The 18,153-nt window shown below is 41.9% G+C and overlaps 1 protein-coding gene across 6 annotated transcripts in view; it reads right to left on the bottom strand.

Annotated features, from left to right (window-relative positions):
- Positions 1 to 18,153, bottom strand: part of NCOA7 (nuclear receptor coactivator 7) — a 199,215-nt gene that overhangs the window by 28,884 nt on the left and 152,178 nt on the right. The gene's annotated exons all lie outside the window — the stretch shown is intronic.

The raw sequence follows: 18,153 nt of genomic DNA, 5'->3' as shown, positions 1-18,153 counted from the left end.
GGGGAGCGGGGAGGGAGGGGGAAAATGAGGAGCTGATGCCAAGGGCTTAAGTGGATAGCAAATGTTTTGAGAATGATGAGGGCAATGAATGTACAAATGTGCTTTACACAATTGATGTATGTATGGATTGGGATAAGCGTTGTATGAGCCCCCAATCAAATGATTAAAAAAAAGAGGGTTGTACCAGCCTTCAATAAAATGATTAATAATAATAATAATAAAAGAAATAAGCAGCTAGAGGTATTCACAAAATGTAACCCTCAGCAAACCTTCTTGATTTTAAAATTATAAACAATTACAAAAAGAATTCTTTAAGAACTATAAACAAAGTCCATTAAACCATTTAAAAGCAATAGCAACAGAAGCATAATCCAGAGTACATCATGGCCCAGAGAGTGGGGAATACTGAGAGAAGACAAGAAAAGGGGAAAGTGACCTATGAGGTACTGAAATGGCAGTCCATACAGTCCACCGCTCACCTGTACTGTCCATTATGAAGATATTCATATGCTGATGAACCTGAGACTCCAGAGGCTCTATTCTCAATCCAAACACTGATGTCCACGAGGGCAAAGTACTCCCCTACTTCTGAGGTGGTAGCAAGAAAACTGCTACCCTAAAAATCTTGCCCATGTTAATCAGCCTAGCCTGAGGTTTTAATCTGCACACGGTGAAAACCTTATACAGGGAGAAAGATGATTTGCCTTGCCCTGGTAACACACCTTCTGGTTTCCACACTCTGTAACTCCAAGTGAGACGGATGGTTAGGTTTTCCTTACCCTGGTACAATGCCCACTATTAGACTCCTCATGCTCCTAATAGCCAGGATAATGAGACTTTGTCTCCCATACTTTGAAGAACCAGTTCTTGGAGAAGGATCTCATGCCTGGTAGAGGGTCAGTAAAAGATAGGAAGACTGCCACAGAGTGAGATCTGCACAGTGGTTGTAACCATGGGCTCAGGCATGGGAACGGTGGGGAGCAGGGTGCAGGACCAGGCAGTGTTCTGTGCTACATGGCACCTCACAACAACAGAGGGACAATCCGAAGTACAGAGCATCAGCTAAATACACTTCTTTGTTCTGACTCACCAGAAATAACAGAATAGCTTTTTATAAACGAATATTTGTAGTTATTAAAAGGACCGCTCAAATACAAGTAAAAACATGGGAATCCAGGTGGCACAATTGTCAAGCGCTCGCCTGCTCACCAAAGGTTAGTGGTTCCACCCTATCCAGCAGCTCTATAGGAAAAGCCCTGGGCATTTGCGCCCATCAAGATTGCAGCCTAGAAAACTTGATGGGGCAGTTCGACTCAGTCACACGCACTATGAGCTAAAATCTACTCCAACAAAAATGTATTCTAATATCCCTGCCCAGGCCTGAGGCTGGCAGCAAAGATTCTATATTCAGCCAGCAGAGGATATTCCATTTAGGCCACCCACCCTTTTCTTTAAAAATTAAAGTGGCCAATATTTAAATGGTGGAGAGCTTTTCCGCACATATCTATCTTCTGGATTTCTTTAAGGAGGAAGGGAAGCTCCAGCAACATCCAGGCCCTGTTCTCACACAGCAGTAAGTCTGCAGAGTGCAGAAACGATGTCTTTCAGCAACAAGCATGAGTTCCGTTCTTCACCCGTCTCATTTCGCAGCCTGGCCCCTGCAGGCGTTTGGGCTTACAACCTGTAACAACCTTCACTGCCACCTACAATCCTGGTTTTGATGCCCAGGACAATCACTGCTCCATACTTACTCCCAAACACTGTGCGCTGCGCCCATGAGCAGGGATCAGCCTGCAGTGGAATGAGCCCCAAGCGACTCTCCAAAGTGCTGGCCCGCTTCTACGCTTCTACCGGTAGGGTGGCAGAGAAGAGATCACTCAAAGAGGGAGTGACTTTTCAATGAGCTCAGTCCTGGCTACAGTTACCTATTAATGCAGGCATTTGCCAAAGCTGGGAACTGGAGTTACTGGAGCGGGGCTGCTTGAGAAGATGCTTCTGAAAGGTGATGATGATTTCTGAGAACCTACTAGAATCCGCTAATAAAACAAAAGTGGAATTCTTCTCCTAGACAGGAGAAGAATGAGAGGGCACACTATTCCTCCAAAGGTATTTTAAAGAATTAAGAAAAAGAAAAAGAAAAGAAACAATACTTACTTAAGTTACTACTAAGCCGGTAATAGGGAGAAAGCAGAGGCCTTCGACTGTCATAAAGATCTAGTCTCAGAAACGTACCAAGGCGATTCTACACGTCTGGTTGGACTGCTAGGAGTCAGGATCAATTCGATGGCAGCGAGCTTTTTAAAGCATATAACATATTTATTCAGGGGTTCTTCAAACCTTGTATTGCGTGCAGAGAAGGTATTTCTTTAGGAACGGCTTTGTAGAACCGTCCCCTCCCCCAACTCCTCATCCCTGCCTTGTAGGTGGCACTTTCACCACAGAACATCACAGGAAGATTGTTGCTGGTGGCCAGTGAGCTGACTGCAACTCTGGTCCCCCGTGTGCAGAGCACAACTGGCCCTGGGGGTTTTCAAGGCTGAGAGCTTTTGAAGCAGAGCCCTGGGGCCGTCTTTCTGACTACGGCTGGGAGTCAGTCAAGTGTAGCCATCCAGGGACCCTTAAAGTAAGATTACAGCATGACATAATGGTCCATGTTACCTAAACACCACAGACTTTGTCTACCGAAATATACCTGCTGCGGCCAAACAGGACTTGATTTGTTCCAGAGGACGATACTTTAAAGGCTATTCAGCACTGGGGGCATTCTGGCATCAGTTCTCCAATGTCATTAAAGAGTCCTATTTGGCCCTGATTCTATTAAGATCAAGGTAACTTTGGGTCAGAAAATTTGGCATTAACTATGGTTAAAGATTCCATGCTAGAATCTAGGTCAGCTTGTGATTCCTTTAATTTTATTTCCTAACGAGTATGCAGTTAAGATCATTTGTTCAGTCTTACTGAAGGTCATTAGGACTTGGATATATTTCCACTGGTGAAATGAGTTTAATAGGTGAAAATGTATTTTTTTCCCCAAATCATTTTATTAGGAGCTAATTGAACTAGGAATATTACAGATATCATTCCCAGTTCAATCACATCAAGGAGTATTTTACAATTGCTACCACAATCAGTTTTAAAACACTCTTTTCCTCCTTGAACTCCTCGATATCAGCTCCCCTTTACCACCCCTCCTCCCCCCACCCTCCCCTCCGGGAACCCTTATTCTACTTGCTGTCTCTCTAGATTCATCAATCCTGGGTTTCATACACTGGAAAACATGTAACAAAAATTCAAGAGGGTTACCCAGTAACAAAATACATCTGAGAGAAGCCCCAATATGGAAAACAAACAAATAAAAAACCCACAAAAAATGTTGAAAATATTTTAAAATGATTTCTTTATCATTATAAAAGTTATGTATACTTTCTGTATACAGGCAGGTACAATATTTAATGGCAGACAAAGGTGCTCTTTTGTATAAAATCAGTTTATAAAAGTGTGTGTGTTGCTCCTACACACCCATTTACATATGAGTAGCCTTTGAAGTGTTCCATGATCTTTTAATTCCATCTCCCCACAAACTTTTTAAAGCCCTTGAATACATTTATAAACACACACACACACACACACACACACACACGGATTTGGTAGTTACAGAAATAGGCTCAAATATACCTATTATGAGGATGGCACTGGACTGAGCAACTTTTGTTGGTACACACAGGATTGCTGAGTCGGAACTGACGACGCAGCATCTAATCACCAACCACAATATTGTTACCTCCATCCGCCCGTAGGAAACAGGCTGAAAGCCCACACAAATACAAATGAGCAGTACTCAGCTGTGCAATAAAATTCTATGAGACTTTCATTTCCTTCTCCCTTTGAAGTATTTTCTGAGTACTATATTTAGATCCTAGGCTCCTAACTGAAATCCACAGAAGAATAATTTCTAGGGAAGAAACTGGTTACTCTTTCGGAGTAAAGCCTCCTAGATTGTTTTATTAGAAATCTGGGTTTGGTACCTGTTGACTGAAGCCACGAGTTCTTTAATCATGTCATGTTTAAATCTGTGAAAAATATTACAGTCCTCTACAGGCTTTAAACGAACCGAAGCCAAACCCAGTGCCCTTGATTTGATTCTAACTCAGAGCAATTCTCTCCAGGCTTTCTGAGACTGTGAATCTTTACATGAGCAGCCAGTCTCACCTTTCTCTGGTGGAGTAGCTGGTGGGTTTGGACTACTGACCTTGCAATCAACAGCCTAAGACCCAACCTGTGGTGTCAATATTGGCTTTAGTTCTGTAACAATGATGACATCGGGTGTATGTGTCTGTCTGGTTGTGTCTGACTTCACACGGGGAAGGAGGGATATCACTATCAGCATCGACCCTTCCAGGAGGTCTCACTTCCTTCACCAATTCTGACACCAACCATACCATCCATACCTCTGTTAGGTTCAACAATTGACTGTAATAGCGAAACAGAACTCACAGACAATATTCATAATTATGGGGATAATTGGGGAAGCTAACAGATTACAATTCAGGATCAGATATGCTCAGAGTTCTTTTGGTCAGGAGTGACTCTTCTCTGCCAGGCTGGCAGGCACCCCTCTCTCTGATCCTTGGCCTCTGCCAGCTCAGACAAGTGTGACAAAGCTGCTTCAGTGGTGCTCTTAAGGCCTCAAAGGATATAACACTCTGCCATGAGCCTCAGCTTGAAGACCCTCAACTCTAGTTCCATGGGCCAGCAAACCTGGCTCCCAGATTAAGTGCCCAGAGGCAATCCAGCTGGCAGGAAGCCGCCTGCCTGCAGGCATTTGGCTTTATTTTCTCTGTGGGCTAAGAAACCCACCACTCTGCTCTGTGCGCTTGGTGCTGTCTGTCGTCTTTGCTGCCGCCGCTTCTCCACCACTTCTCTCCTCTCACCATCTCTGGTGTCAAAGGTTTGTCTCCAACCCCAGGAAGACTTGCACACAGGGATCTTGGGTTCTAAGAAATGCATTCCATTCCTGGCTCTTCTTGCTCCATGGTAGTGAGATCTCTCTTTGGTGATTCTGAGATGGCTCATTTTATACCCAGTGGAATGGCAAAATTGACCAACTGCTTCCATAGCCCCTATTTTCAGGGCCCAGACCAGTCCCTTGGTGGATGTTACAAGGACTATGGATAAAAGAGCAGTATCAAATAAAGGCACTGTACCACAAGCCCCCGGTTTTCTGACTTTACTCTCTATTGTTGATTCTGACTTAGAGAGCGACCCTATAGGACAGTGCAGAACTGCTCCCCTAGGGTTTCTAAGGCTATCCATATCTACCAAAGCAGACCAGTGTGTTTGAACCACTGATCTTTCTGTGAGCACATGTTTAACTTACTGTAGCACCAGGGCTCCTGATCATATCTATATCTATGTCTGCCTGGCTTTGCTTCTTTAGACAACCCAGCCTAACACACCCAGTGTCTATATGTCCGTGGGTCATTTGCCAATCAGTTGTAGCTTGGAAAAGGACAACCATGACCTGTCCAGGAAAAGATCATTGTAGGCAATATTTTTTTGAAAAATAGGATTTCAGAGGAAACCTGAGATCAGGAATACTGTGTTAAAAGAAGATGCCAAGCAAGAAATGCCTTTAGGTATGTTTGGCAAGGGCAATAAAGCGACTATTCTCACTAAATTATCAGTGATTTTTTTTTAAGAACTGGAAGGGTAGGTCCAGATATATCTAGGGCAGGTGAGCATACAGAGACCAAATGTCATTAGGGGCTACTAGGGTCTGGTCAGCAGGAGAGAGAAAGAAGGACTCACTGCTTCAATGAGCTTTTGTTAAGAATACGGGAAATATTTAGGAAAAAAAGCAGTGGTTGAAAATTTGATAAACATAAGGAATTGCACTGTGATGAAGGTAAATTAAAGGCAATTTTCACTGCCATTGAGTCAATTCTGACTCCCAGCGACACCACAGGGTAAAGGAGCACTTGCCTTGTGGGTTTCTGAGACTGCAACATTTTACAGAAGTCAAAAGCATCATCTTTTCCCCAAAAAGCATCTGGTGGTTTCAAGCTGCTGACCTTGAAGATTATCTATATATCTATCTATCCCACAATCATCAAATAAACATAAAAAACCCTATGAATTTAAACTTTATTCCTGAAGGAAGTCCAGAAAATATTAGAGATTTTTTTGTGGCTATATGACAGGATGAGATCTTGTAAATGGAGGTGATCCCAGCTGTAATGCAGAAAATATGATTCTCGGGGAGGCACTATAAAACAGGGCACTGTAGTATTTTAGGTATGAGGTGCTATGTTCAATAAAGTACCCGAATCTTCTGAGACGAGCTTTGGAGGATGGGACTTTGTTTGCAGTTTTCTTTGACTATGCAAAGACTATGCCATATAAAAATTCTTCTCTCTGGTGATAAACCCTTCTAGCAAGAGGGCCAGCCTGCAACTACATCAGACCATCTGATATCAGAGAGACAACAGACAGGAAGAAATCTAGAGGAAATGTTAGTCAAGCTCCTTATTTCCATATAATTTTCTGATTAGTTCTACTCAATTCAATTAATGAGCACTCCTGGAGGCCATCCATGAAACACCAATCACTCTCCTCATACTGGCAGAGACGCAGCTGCCCCGAGACCAGCAATTGAGTGATGCCCAATGAGCTAAACAGATTTGGGTTCGCTCTAAATCTTCATCCCGTCAGTAGACAAGAAATGGCTGCATGAAGGCTCTCAACAAGATGGACAGACGCACTGGCTGCGACAGTGGGCTCAAACGTAAGAACAATTGTGAGGGTGGTGTGGGACTGGGCAATGCTTCACTGAACGGTAAGGGACACTCCATGGCACCTAACCACCCCCACCCCACCACTCTTATCCCAACTTCAGAACCTGTCAGCATAAATGGAGAGAATCATTGGTTCACTTTTAAGAGCCCTGCTCTGGTACTGGGTTATGAGCATGGGTTTTTAAGTCGAATAGATTTGAGTACAAAACTCGAGTTTTCCATTTGGCCAAGTTGGAGCACAGTGCTGTATCAAAGTGTGAAGTGGAAAATAACAATACATGGCACAGAGAACGGATCTGAGTGAAATGAGACAACTTAAGAAAAGTACTGGGAACACTGTGGCTGGCACAGAGTCAAGGAGAGCATCGAGCGAGTGCCTTGCACCTTCTGCCTATTTTGATAAACCCTGAGGAAGCGGAGAAAGGAGCTAGTAGACGATTTTATTTCAAGTTCATTTTTGAATTTGTAAGAGGGGTAACCATACTTTGAATGATGATATCACAGTCATATCTTTGTGAATAGGTACTTAACCAGAATATTGGTACATTTTATAAAGCAGCAATTCAGGTACCAGAACCATATGGGGGCACATTGAAGCTTAGCAACCATGGCTTTAAAAATGTAAGACTTCACATAGAAGTGAGAATAAAATAAAAATACGCAAATTTTCACATCAGGCAAAGCTTTGTCCTCATGATATTCCCAGTTTGTTCTAAAGAGTCGAGAGCGGAGTGTAAGCACCTTTGACCATGTGAAGATCTCAGAAGGGAAAAGAACATACAAAGAGAGTTCAGTGTAGATCTCAACTAGGACCTGTCATCAATGAGTCGTTACCCTCACAATACAATACGGATTTAGGGGCTGAAAGGTTACATACATGGTCTCTGTTTGTATGTCTGCTACAACCAGATACATGAAAAAGGAAAGAAGAACCAGTTTGAGTGTGTTGAGTCGATTCTGATGTGATGCTGCGTACAACAGAACAAAGCAGTGTCTCGTCCTGCACCGTCCTCATAATCATCAGTGTTGGAGCCACTGGCTAAGCCCATCTCATTGAAAGTCATGCTCTGTTTGGCTGACCCTCTACTTTACCAACCACCCCCCACAAGGACATCAGAAGAAGGCTCACCATCGTCACTTCTAAGGAGCATTCTGTCTGTGCTTTTCCCAAGACACATCAAATGACATACTGCATTGGGAAAATCCACAGCAAAACACCTCTATTATTTATTTTATTAAAAGACCATTTTATTGGGTGCTCTTACAACTCTTATTACAATCCATACATCAATTGTATCAGGCATACTTGTCCATATGTTGCCATCATTCTTTTCTAGACATTTACTTTCTATTGAGCCCTTGGTATCAGCTCCTCTTTTTTCCCTCCCTGCCCCCGTACCCTCGTGACCCCTTGATAGATTACATGTTTATAATTTTAATATCTCACACCAACCACTGTCTCCCTTCACTCATGGTTTCTGTTGTCCTTTCCCTAGAGGGTTGTGTGGTTGGCTATGTGTTGATCATTGTGATCAGTTCCCCCTTCCCACTCTCCTCTCCCCCTTCTTCCCCCTCCCCTCTGGTATCACTATTCCTATTTCTGTTTCTGGATTCCGTGTGTCATGAGCTTTTATCTCTTATTTTATACCTGTGCGCATGCTCTGGTCTAATCCAGAGTGAGAAGCAACACTGGGGTCATAGTAGTGGGGGTTGAGGAAGCTTCAAGGACCCAGAGGGATTCTGTGTGATCCATAGGTGCTTTACTGAACCCTGGTTGACGCATCCCTTCCCTGCAACCCACTGTCCTCAGATGGGCTTTGGGTCTCTGCTCTGATCCCCCCTCATCCTCAACAGTATGTTTTTGTTTGTTTGTTATGGGTCTTCTGTTGCCTGTTACCCAGTCCAGTGACATTTCATGATCACACCGGCTGGTGTGCTTCTTCCATGTGGGCTTGTGCTTCACTGCTGGATGGCCACTTGCTTACCTTCAAGCCTTTAAGACCCCAGATGCTGTATCCTTTAATAGCCAGGCACCATCCACTTTCTTCACCACATTTACTCATGCACCCATTTTATCTTCAGCGATTGTGCCAGGAGGGTGAGCATCACACGCAAAAAAAGACCTCTTTAAAGCGTTAAAAAAAAAACAACCCACAAAGTTGTCACTTTGAGAATTAAAGTGTGTCTCTGGTATTTTTACTCTCCTCGTATGCATGTGGAAAACTGGATAATGAATACAGAGAGTCAATGCATTTGAAACACGTGTTGGTCAGGAACATTTGATATACCATCAACTGCCAGATAATGATACCTCTTAACAGAGTAAAAATTCAAGCCACAGGTGGGGAGAGACTTTCAAAACTTTTATCAGATGCGGTTGGAAGCCACTGAGTGGGTTCAGAACCACACAGTGACCCTGTCCAACACCTGTGACAAGGACAGGCGCTTGCGTGTCCATGTGCACTTTGTTCATTTTATCCTGAAAGTACAAAACAATTCCAAATTTTATACAGTGCTGGAAAATTTCTAATATTCTTGACAGTAAGAAACTGTCTAAAACAGAGAGAACCCACATGCCACTCTCTATTGTATATAAATCAGAGTTACTGATTATTTTGAGAGGCTGAGATGAGAAACGTGGCACTTTAGGATATGTTTTAATAATCACAAACGTGTATGTGTTTGTAGGTCCAAGTATAAATACATTTTCTACCATTATGGGAATTTCACAGAACTAAAAGCCCTCAGGCTACTCCTGACCTTTCCTTATAATAAGCAAACATTACATAACAAATGTTAATTTAAAAACAAATATTTTCCAATTACTTTTTGCTTCCATTTGTCATCCACTGACAAAGAAGAAGAACACTAATACTTGTACTTCCCAGCAGATGGAGACAGGGCATGCTCACAGGGGGTGCTGGGATACACTGTCCACCCTGTTCATGTGCAACACGAAGTAACAGCTCAAACATAGCCTTGAATTAGGAAGACACTAGAGGGTTTCCAGAGATGGCGACTGTCGCATTACTGACTATGCGAAAACATTCCAAAAGCCTAATACCCAAAGTAGGGACATTAATTTAATGTAGGGACAATAATTGGGTATAAGCGATATTATTGCTTACCTATAAAAAGAGTCTTCAAAAAGTTTTGGGGAAATTTTAATTTTTTTCCCTCAAGAACTTTTTCAAGCCCCTTCATGTGTGCATAATAAAATAATTAGAATGTGACGTGGAAAATGTACACAAAATATGAAGTAGAAGGAAGCAGGTGGCAAAATGGGATGAGATGCTCCTATATTTGGTAAAGAACAAAGGCACAGACTAATGTCTGGTGTGAAACATTTAAAAACTGCAGTGACTACATCTTGATGCTGGAATTACATGATTGCCCACCCCATTCTCCCACTTTGTTTATTTGCGTCTTCAGTGGTTGCTAAAATCACCCAGCATAACTGTTTTCAAGTTTTACATCATTTTTCAAGTATTCATGGATACATGTCCCTGACTCTCTCCCCTTGCTCCACCCCTCCCCATCTCCTCTTAGCAGCTTACTTATTATACAAATCACACTAGCCAATTCTTTCAGCTTGGGTTAAACATTTATGCATGACTTGGCAAATTCGATATAATTCCTATTATTTAATTTCATGTAGATATCAATTATTTTAAAAGCTGAATAATATGTAATTAACTTATAAAACAGTTCAGAGATTAAGAGTTCATAAAAATTGAAAATGAGTGAAAGATTTTTATTTGAATAGCAATTTTTTAATGAACATTATTTTCTGAGTATTGAGGATGAAAAAAGATAAATTACGGTTCTGTTTTGCTTTGCAACATAAACCGTATCCAAATCTGTGGAAGATGATGATATATTAAGTACCATATATACTCGTGTACAAGCCGAGTTTTTCAGCACATTTTTCATGCTGAAAAAGGCCCCCCTTGGCTTATACGCGAGTGAGGGCCCTGTCTATGCTGCTAACCTCACACCAGCTGAAGCTGAAGCTCTGTGTGGACACACAGATGAGGAGGAGGAATCCACTTTTGAAGGATTTTAACTCGTGTTTTAGCTTGGCTGCTGATTGAGCTAAGGTTTTCCTACTTTTAAAGTTATTGTTGATACCACATTGTTTTTGTTGACCCTCTTTTTCACTTACAGAGCTAGTTTCCTGATTTTTCTTTGAAATAAATATTCAAAAACATTTAACCTACTGATGCCTCAATTAATGTAATTTTATCGTTATCTATTTTTCTTTTGAAATTTACCAGTAACTGCTGCATTTCCTGCCCTAGGCTTATACTCGAGTCAATAAGGTTTCCCAGTTTTTTGGTGGTGAAATTAGGTGCCCCGGCTTATATTTGGGTCGGCTTCTGCTCGAGTATATACAGTATTTAGAAAGTGTTAGGCACTGGTTTTAATAATTGTGATGAGATCCTAAGGGTAGGAAGCCAACCTTATTTATCTAGCACTAGCCCAACGTCTGTCAGAAAGTATGCACTCAATAACTGTTCACATAATTATCTACCTGCTTAACTCTCAGTGACCTACTTTGTAGATGAAGAAATGGTGACTCACATAGATAAAGGTGACTCATTCTAAGTCCCACATTTCTTAGGGGAATGGAATCCTTGACATTTCTTCCCAATTCGGGGCTTATCACCCCACCTGGAGAAGCAGTCCAAGACTCCAAAGCATATGACACAATTGCCATCTTCTTGCATAGCAGAGCGCATCTAGCAGAGGCTTGTGCAAACAGCAGTGCAAAAAGAAGTGTCTGCCATGCCAAGCACCTCATTTTTTGTAGAACTCCTTTTCGCAGAGTAAACCGTCTAGAGAGTGCCAACATTCTGAATGGTACAGGAGGGGATTTCAAAAAGTTCATGAAAAATATTAAATTTTATTTTGATGTTTTCAAGGTAAAATAGAAAAGCTGATTAAGAGTTTAAAGAATAATTCAACATTTACAAATTATCAAGGGCTCATGAGGGAGGGGAGAGCGGGGAGGGAGGGGAAAAAATGAGGACCTGATGCTGGGGGCTTAAGTGGAGAGCAAATGTTTTGAGAATGATGAGGGCAATGAATGTACAAATATGCTTTACACAATTGATGTATGTATGGACTGTGATAAGAGTCGTATGAGCCCCTAATAAAATGATTTAAAAAAAAAATAATTCAACATATCTGGGGTGAGGTCCAGGTAGTATGGCAGGGGCCAGGCCTAATCCAGGGATACATATGGTAGCCAACTAAAAAGGGGGAGTGGGGGGAGAGAAAAGAAAAAATATATGGGTAGCAGGGGAACAGGACACCAACCCACCCAAGGAGAGGGTATTGTTTATATCTCCACAGGGAAAGAGGGACCAGACTTCAATCTGGGGCTCCAAGACATGAATGCAGCATACTGGCACAAAGCAGGGAACCAATAGAGAGGTATGAGGGGCTGGCCCCAATCATTTGGACAGCCCCCACTCCCCGCAGAATACTTCACTTCAGAGGACAGCACTGAAACTACAACTCAGGGAGAGGGACATGTCTGATCAGAGCACAGAGGAACAAATGAAGGGGAAGGAAGAGATTGGAACACCTCCTGGCCCACCAAGCCCTGAGGACGATATCCCTGCTCAGAGCAGCCAATGCACAGAGAGGACCATAGGGCTGGCCCCGCTATGAGACATGACATCCCTCACTGACCCATAACGTTATGGGTGGTAACACTGGAGATACATTGCAGGAATTGTGCCCGATCTGACCCCAGCATACTGAGGCGAAACACTAAGGGTGAGCAACACAACAGCATGGGGAACAGAGCAACGCAGTCCCCAGGGAAGACCCAAAATAGACTATGGAGTCAGGGCATGGCCAGATCCAGACTTGACAGGAAAACACTCCTAAAGGTCAAGAAAGAGACTTTGAATTATTTACAGGCTTTTCTCTTTTTTTGTCACTTTGTTGTGTTGTTGTTTTCTTTTGTTGCTTTGTTTTGCTCTGTCTTGTTTTTTGTGCATGGTATTATCTTTGCAGGTCTAAGACCGGTGGGATAAACAATCTGGAGGAGAAAACAACGGGACCAATGGTTCAGGGGGACATGGGAGAGGGGGAGGCAGGGGAAAGGAAATGGGTGTTCAAAAAACCCACAGCAACAAGAGAACAATAAGTGATCTAAAATCGATGGAGAGGAGGGTGTAGGAGGCCTGGTAGGGCTTGATCAAGGGCAATGTAACCGAGAGGAATTACTTAAACCCAAAAGAAGGCTGAAGATGATAGTGGGGCAAGAGGAAAGTAAAAGGAATTAGAGGAAGGAACTAAGAGGCAAAGGGCATGTATAGAGGTCTAAATACAGGCATGTACATATGTAAATATATTTATATCTGATGATGGGGAAATAGATCTATATGCATATATTTATAGGTTTAGTATTAAGGTAGCAGACGGACATTGGGACTCTACTCAAGTACTCCGTCAATGCAAGAACATTTTGTTCTATTAAAGTGACATTTCATGATGCTCACCTTCCCAACATGATCACTGAAGACAAAGCGGGTGCATAAACAAATGTGGTGAAGAAAGCTGATGGTGCCTGGCTATCAAAAGATATAGCATGTGGGGTCTTAAAGGCTTGAAGATAAACAAGCAGCCATCTAGCTGAGAAGCAACGAAACCCACTTGGAAGAAGCAGACCAGCCTGTGTGATCATGAGCTGTTGATAGGATCAGTTATCCAGCATCGAAGAACAAAAAAATCATATCATTGCGAATGAGGGGGAGTGTGGAGTGGAGATCCAAAGCCCATCTGTAGGCAACTGAACATCCCCTTACAGAAGGGTCACAGGGAGGAAACGAGCCAGTCAGGGTGTAGTGTAGCACAGATGAAACATACAACTTTCCTCTAGTTCTTTAATGCTTCCCCCGGCCCTGCCACACACCCCCCCCCCCCACTATCATGATCACAATTGTACCTTACAAATCTGGCTAGACCAAAGGCTGTACACTGGTACAGATCAGAGCTGGAAACACAGGGAATCCAGGATATATAAACCCCTCAGGACCAATAAAGAGAGTAGAGATACCAGGAGGGGAAGGGGAAGGTGGGGGAGAATAGGGGAATGGATCACAATGATCTATATATAACCCCCTCCCTGGGGGACGGACAACAGAAAAGTGGGTGAAGGGAGACATCAGACAGTGTAAGACATGGAAAAATAATAATTTATAAATTATCAAAGGTTCGTGAGGGAGGGTGGGATAGGGTAGGGAAAAAATGAGGAGCTGATACCAAGGGCTCAAATAGAAAGAAAATGTTTTGAGAATGATGATGGCAACAAATGCACAAGTGTGCTTGACACAATGGATGGATGGATGGATTGTGATAAGAGTTGTATGAGCCCCCAATAAAATGATTTATAAAAAAATAATTCAAATTAGTAATTTTGTAGACCATGGAAATGAAACCTCAGAGTGGGGCACAATAATTATACAGATGCCTATATAAGGTTAGACAAAGAACAAGGCTTATATTTTTCTACAACTTTTGTGAAGGACCCTGCAATTCAGTGTTGGCTGTCATGGCCATAGTCATTTATGACTCATAATGACAATATCGGACAGGGTAGAACCGCCCTGTGGATTTCTGATTCTGTAACTCTTTATGAAAGTAGAAAGTCTCGCTATTCTCCCACGGAGTGGCTGGTGGTTTTGAACTGCTGACCTCGTAGTTAGCACCGAATATGTAAACCACTATGCCACTATTCATCAATATTGTTGCTGTTAGGTGCTGTCAAGTTGACTCCTACTCAGAGTGCTGCTGTGTGCAGCAGGAGAAGCACTGCCCGGCCCGGCGCGCTGCTCACAAGTGTTCTTATGTCTGAGCCCAGAGCTACAGCCACTGTGTCCATCCACCTCATCAAGGGCCATCGTCTTTTCCATTAATCAATAAGGAAGTTAAAAAAATGGAATTCTTTGCAAAGATGCTTTTAAGAAATCAGGGTTTAATAAATGAAACAAAATATATGCAGATAAATTACTATTATGAATGTAATCAAGTAGTACTAAAGTCACAACAACCTCACATCCAAGTGATTTAATGTTATGGCTTACAAAATCCCAATGTACAGCCATGTTGCCCTCCAGGGGACAACAGGCAATGTTTAGAGGCATTTTCGGTTGTCACAGCGGGGAGTCTACTGGCAGCTAGTGAGTGGAGGTTGGAGACAGTGCTAATCAACTAACAGTACATAGGCTAGCTTCCCACAACAAAGACTGACCAAACAAATGTCAGCAAACTCTTTTATACATTTAAAATAAGGTAGAACTGCCTATTCTCCTCATGTAAGTGAGCATGTATTGATTAATTTTGTGCAAATGTGCATAAAGCAACCAACAGTTCTCCTGGATTCAGGGTGGTCTTGAAACTCCCGAGAACCAGCCAGGTAACTAGAACTACTGTGTGTTTAAAGAGCCTTTGTGTTGCTTCCAAGCACACGACAGGCTCGGGAACCCTTTAGGTGAAGTTCTACACTGTTAGTCAGAATCAATTCAGCAACAGTGTATACTGGACTTAGGAGATGTTGACTCACATCTCTAACGACCAGCATTTACACGTGGAGAGTCAGGAACAAAAGAGGAAGATCAAGGTGATGGATTCACAGCGTGCCTGCAACAATAGGCTCAAACATGGGAACCATCGGAGGGCCGTGCAGGGACAGGCAGCATTTCCTTCCATTGTATTTAGGGCTGTTCTCAATCAGAACCCACTCAATGGCCCCTCACAGCAATGATGAGAACAACAGAATTCACTGGCAGGAGTTTGGGTGTGGAGGGGGTGAGACAACACGGGGATAAGTAAAGACAGTATGCAAGGCTCCGACTATTGTGCCCTTTCTCCATACCACCATTTTCTTACTGTGTCAGCTCTTCATTTGGCGACAGAGCTAGAGAAGTAGGAAACATTTAGGATTAATTTCTCAGTAATAACAAGAAAGGATGAGAGAAACTTTTTTTTTAAGTATGTAGAACAATGCAAGGCAAAAAGAAGCAAGCATCTGTGAAATTCTGTCACATCAAAGTACATTGTTCTCCGGTGACAAGAAGCTTCAGTGCGCTGGGGAAGTCGTCACCTCTGTGAGGCCCCAAAGACAACACTGCCACCCAGAAGGAATCAATGGCAAGATGACTTCCCTTTGCTGCCTCAGCTCCAAGGTATGCACGAACAATTCTAAGCTTTAGGGAACAGGGAATGACCAACATTCAGTTTGCTGTCTGAAGGACATCCAGACCCCCCACCAGAGGGCTACTCTGAGCAACTTCAAGGCTAATGATGAGTCAAGTCTTGACAAATTCCATCAATTGGATCAAACAATTAAAATCTCTGCCTGCTGTACAGAAGGAGGTCTGAGTAGAAATTAGCCGACAAACTGCTCCATCTTTTCCCACTTAACAAAAATGTGATTTCCCCTGGGCCAGGCAGAAATGAAAGTATATGAAGGAGCAATGAAAACAGAATTTCCTAACAGCCACACAGAAAATCTACCACCATGAAAACAGTAGCGTTTGTCTCCAAGAACCTCCGTTACATTAATAATTAGTTCAAGAAGGAAAAAAAAAAGTGTGCTGGGTTATTTTTTGGCCAAACAGTCATGATCACTATAAAATGTAGTTTAATGGAATTCAGCAAGTGACCTACTTTTTAAAGCTCATAAAACCCACTTATAAAAGAGATCAAAGGCCAGCTTTATTTCAATAGCTAGAGATTTCTTTGGGGTTAAAGAATGACAGTAAAAGAGCTGCATGCATGATATTGCTATAATTATTCTACAAGAGTTCTTGGTACACACAGTCTCATTAAAGGCAGTAGGACTGGCAAAAAGCATCTTGTACACATTACATTTTCTCAAAGGAAAAGTCAGACTATAAGTCTTTTTTCTAGATAGACCATAGATGTCTACATAGCTCACAATTTGTGTCTGAAGGCTTGGGGGCTTTATTTTCTTCATTGATCAATTAGTAGACTGCCCTGTTGTGACATTCTGATTTTAGGGCTCCAATTCGACTACATCATCTGAAATTTATATGACTTTGATGGAAACATTCTTATAATAAGACTTTTTTTTCTTTTATTTTCCCCCAGAATCCCAAGTGTAAGGCTTCAGTGAGATACTGTGGGGGTTATAAGCATAGGTAGCAATTAAAGAAACACAAAACAGATGATTCTTAGTCTCCACATTGGCTTGGCTGTTTATCTAAGAGTCAGGAAAGACTATTAGAAAATTCATTCTGTTAATTATTTTTCATATTGAATTATCTATTAAAATGAGATTCCTCTCTTAATGAGAATTGTTACTCTGAGCAAAAATCAGCCAAAAAGTACATCTGTGAGTGGGATTCAATGTTACTTTATTGAGAAATCATTCTTTTAAAAGTTCATTGAGTGTATTTCCTCTTGGCAGCTGTATCAGCCAAAAGGTCTGCCAGGTGATGGTGTTCAGAAGGAGAAGGGAAGATATGTGAGTCGAGCAGTTTCCCAAACCAATCGCAAGGCCTTTATAAAATCATTCTTATCCTACCACATATAGAGTAGGAAATCATCTAATCTTGACCACACATATTTCCTGTTTCTTTAAAATTTATTAAAAGATATCTTCATTGATGAGATGTCGAATTTTTATGCTCTTGTTCCTGACACCAGGTCTCTTGACAGTACAAATAGTTAAGCACTTGCCTACTAACCAAAAAGGGTGATGGTTTGACGCCACTCAGGGGCCACGGACGTGTTGAAACAAACTATGGAGCATGGTGTTCTTTCTCCCTGTTCTCACAACCAATGAAATTTCTCTCTGGCAAGTTAAAAATGCATTTTTCTCTGAGGTCTGCTGTTCCTCAAATCTAGCAAAGTGATCGGATGCCGCATTTCTTCTACTGTGGACTCATGATCGCTCCCTCCTTGAAGCCAAAGGAATCGTTAGCTCTCCAGAATCATAAGCATTTCAAAAATTACAGTCAAGCCTCTCAACTGCACTTAGAGGGTTTTGGATTTATTCCACAGTATTCTTTTATTCTCAAGAGAAGAGTACTTCCAGTGGCTGGTACTTGAGATCATTTACATTTTCCTCCATTTAAAAATCAACTGGGTATAAAGTTATAAAACCAGTTCAGCACACAATTGCTAATGCGACCTCTCATTTGCTATGTTAGGATCAGCTTTGAATTTTTAAAAAAAGCATTCAAGTAATATCCGTCTAGAAATTCTTAAATTCATTAACTATTTTCAATTTTTACAAAAGTATTTTTATGAAAAATCTGATTTGAGAAATTTAAGAGTATGATAATAAAATTAAGATGCAATCAGGATCTAGCTG

The sequence above is a fragment of the Echinops telfairi genome, unplaced genomic scaffold (assembly GCF_000313985.2).
Source record: "Echinops telfairi isolate 266 unplaced genomic scaffold, ASM31398v2 ScPeMD7_3533;HRSCAF=4204_0, whole genome shotgun sequence".
Lineage (NCBI taxonomy): Eukaryota > Metazoa > Chordata > Mammalia > Afrosoricida > Tenrecidae > Echinops > Echinops telfairi.
The sequence above is the reverse complement of the archived record's forward strand: the minus strand, read 5'-3'. Positions and strand labels throughout refer to the sequence as shown.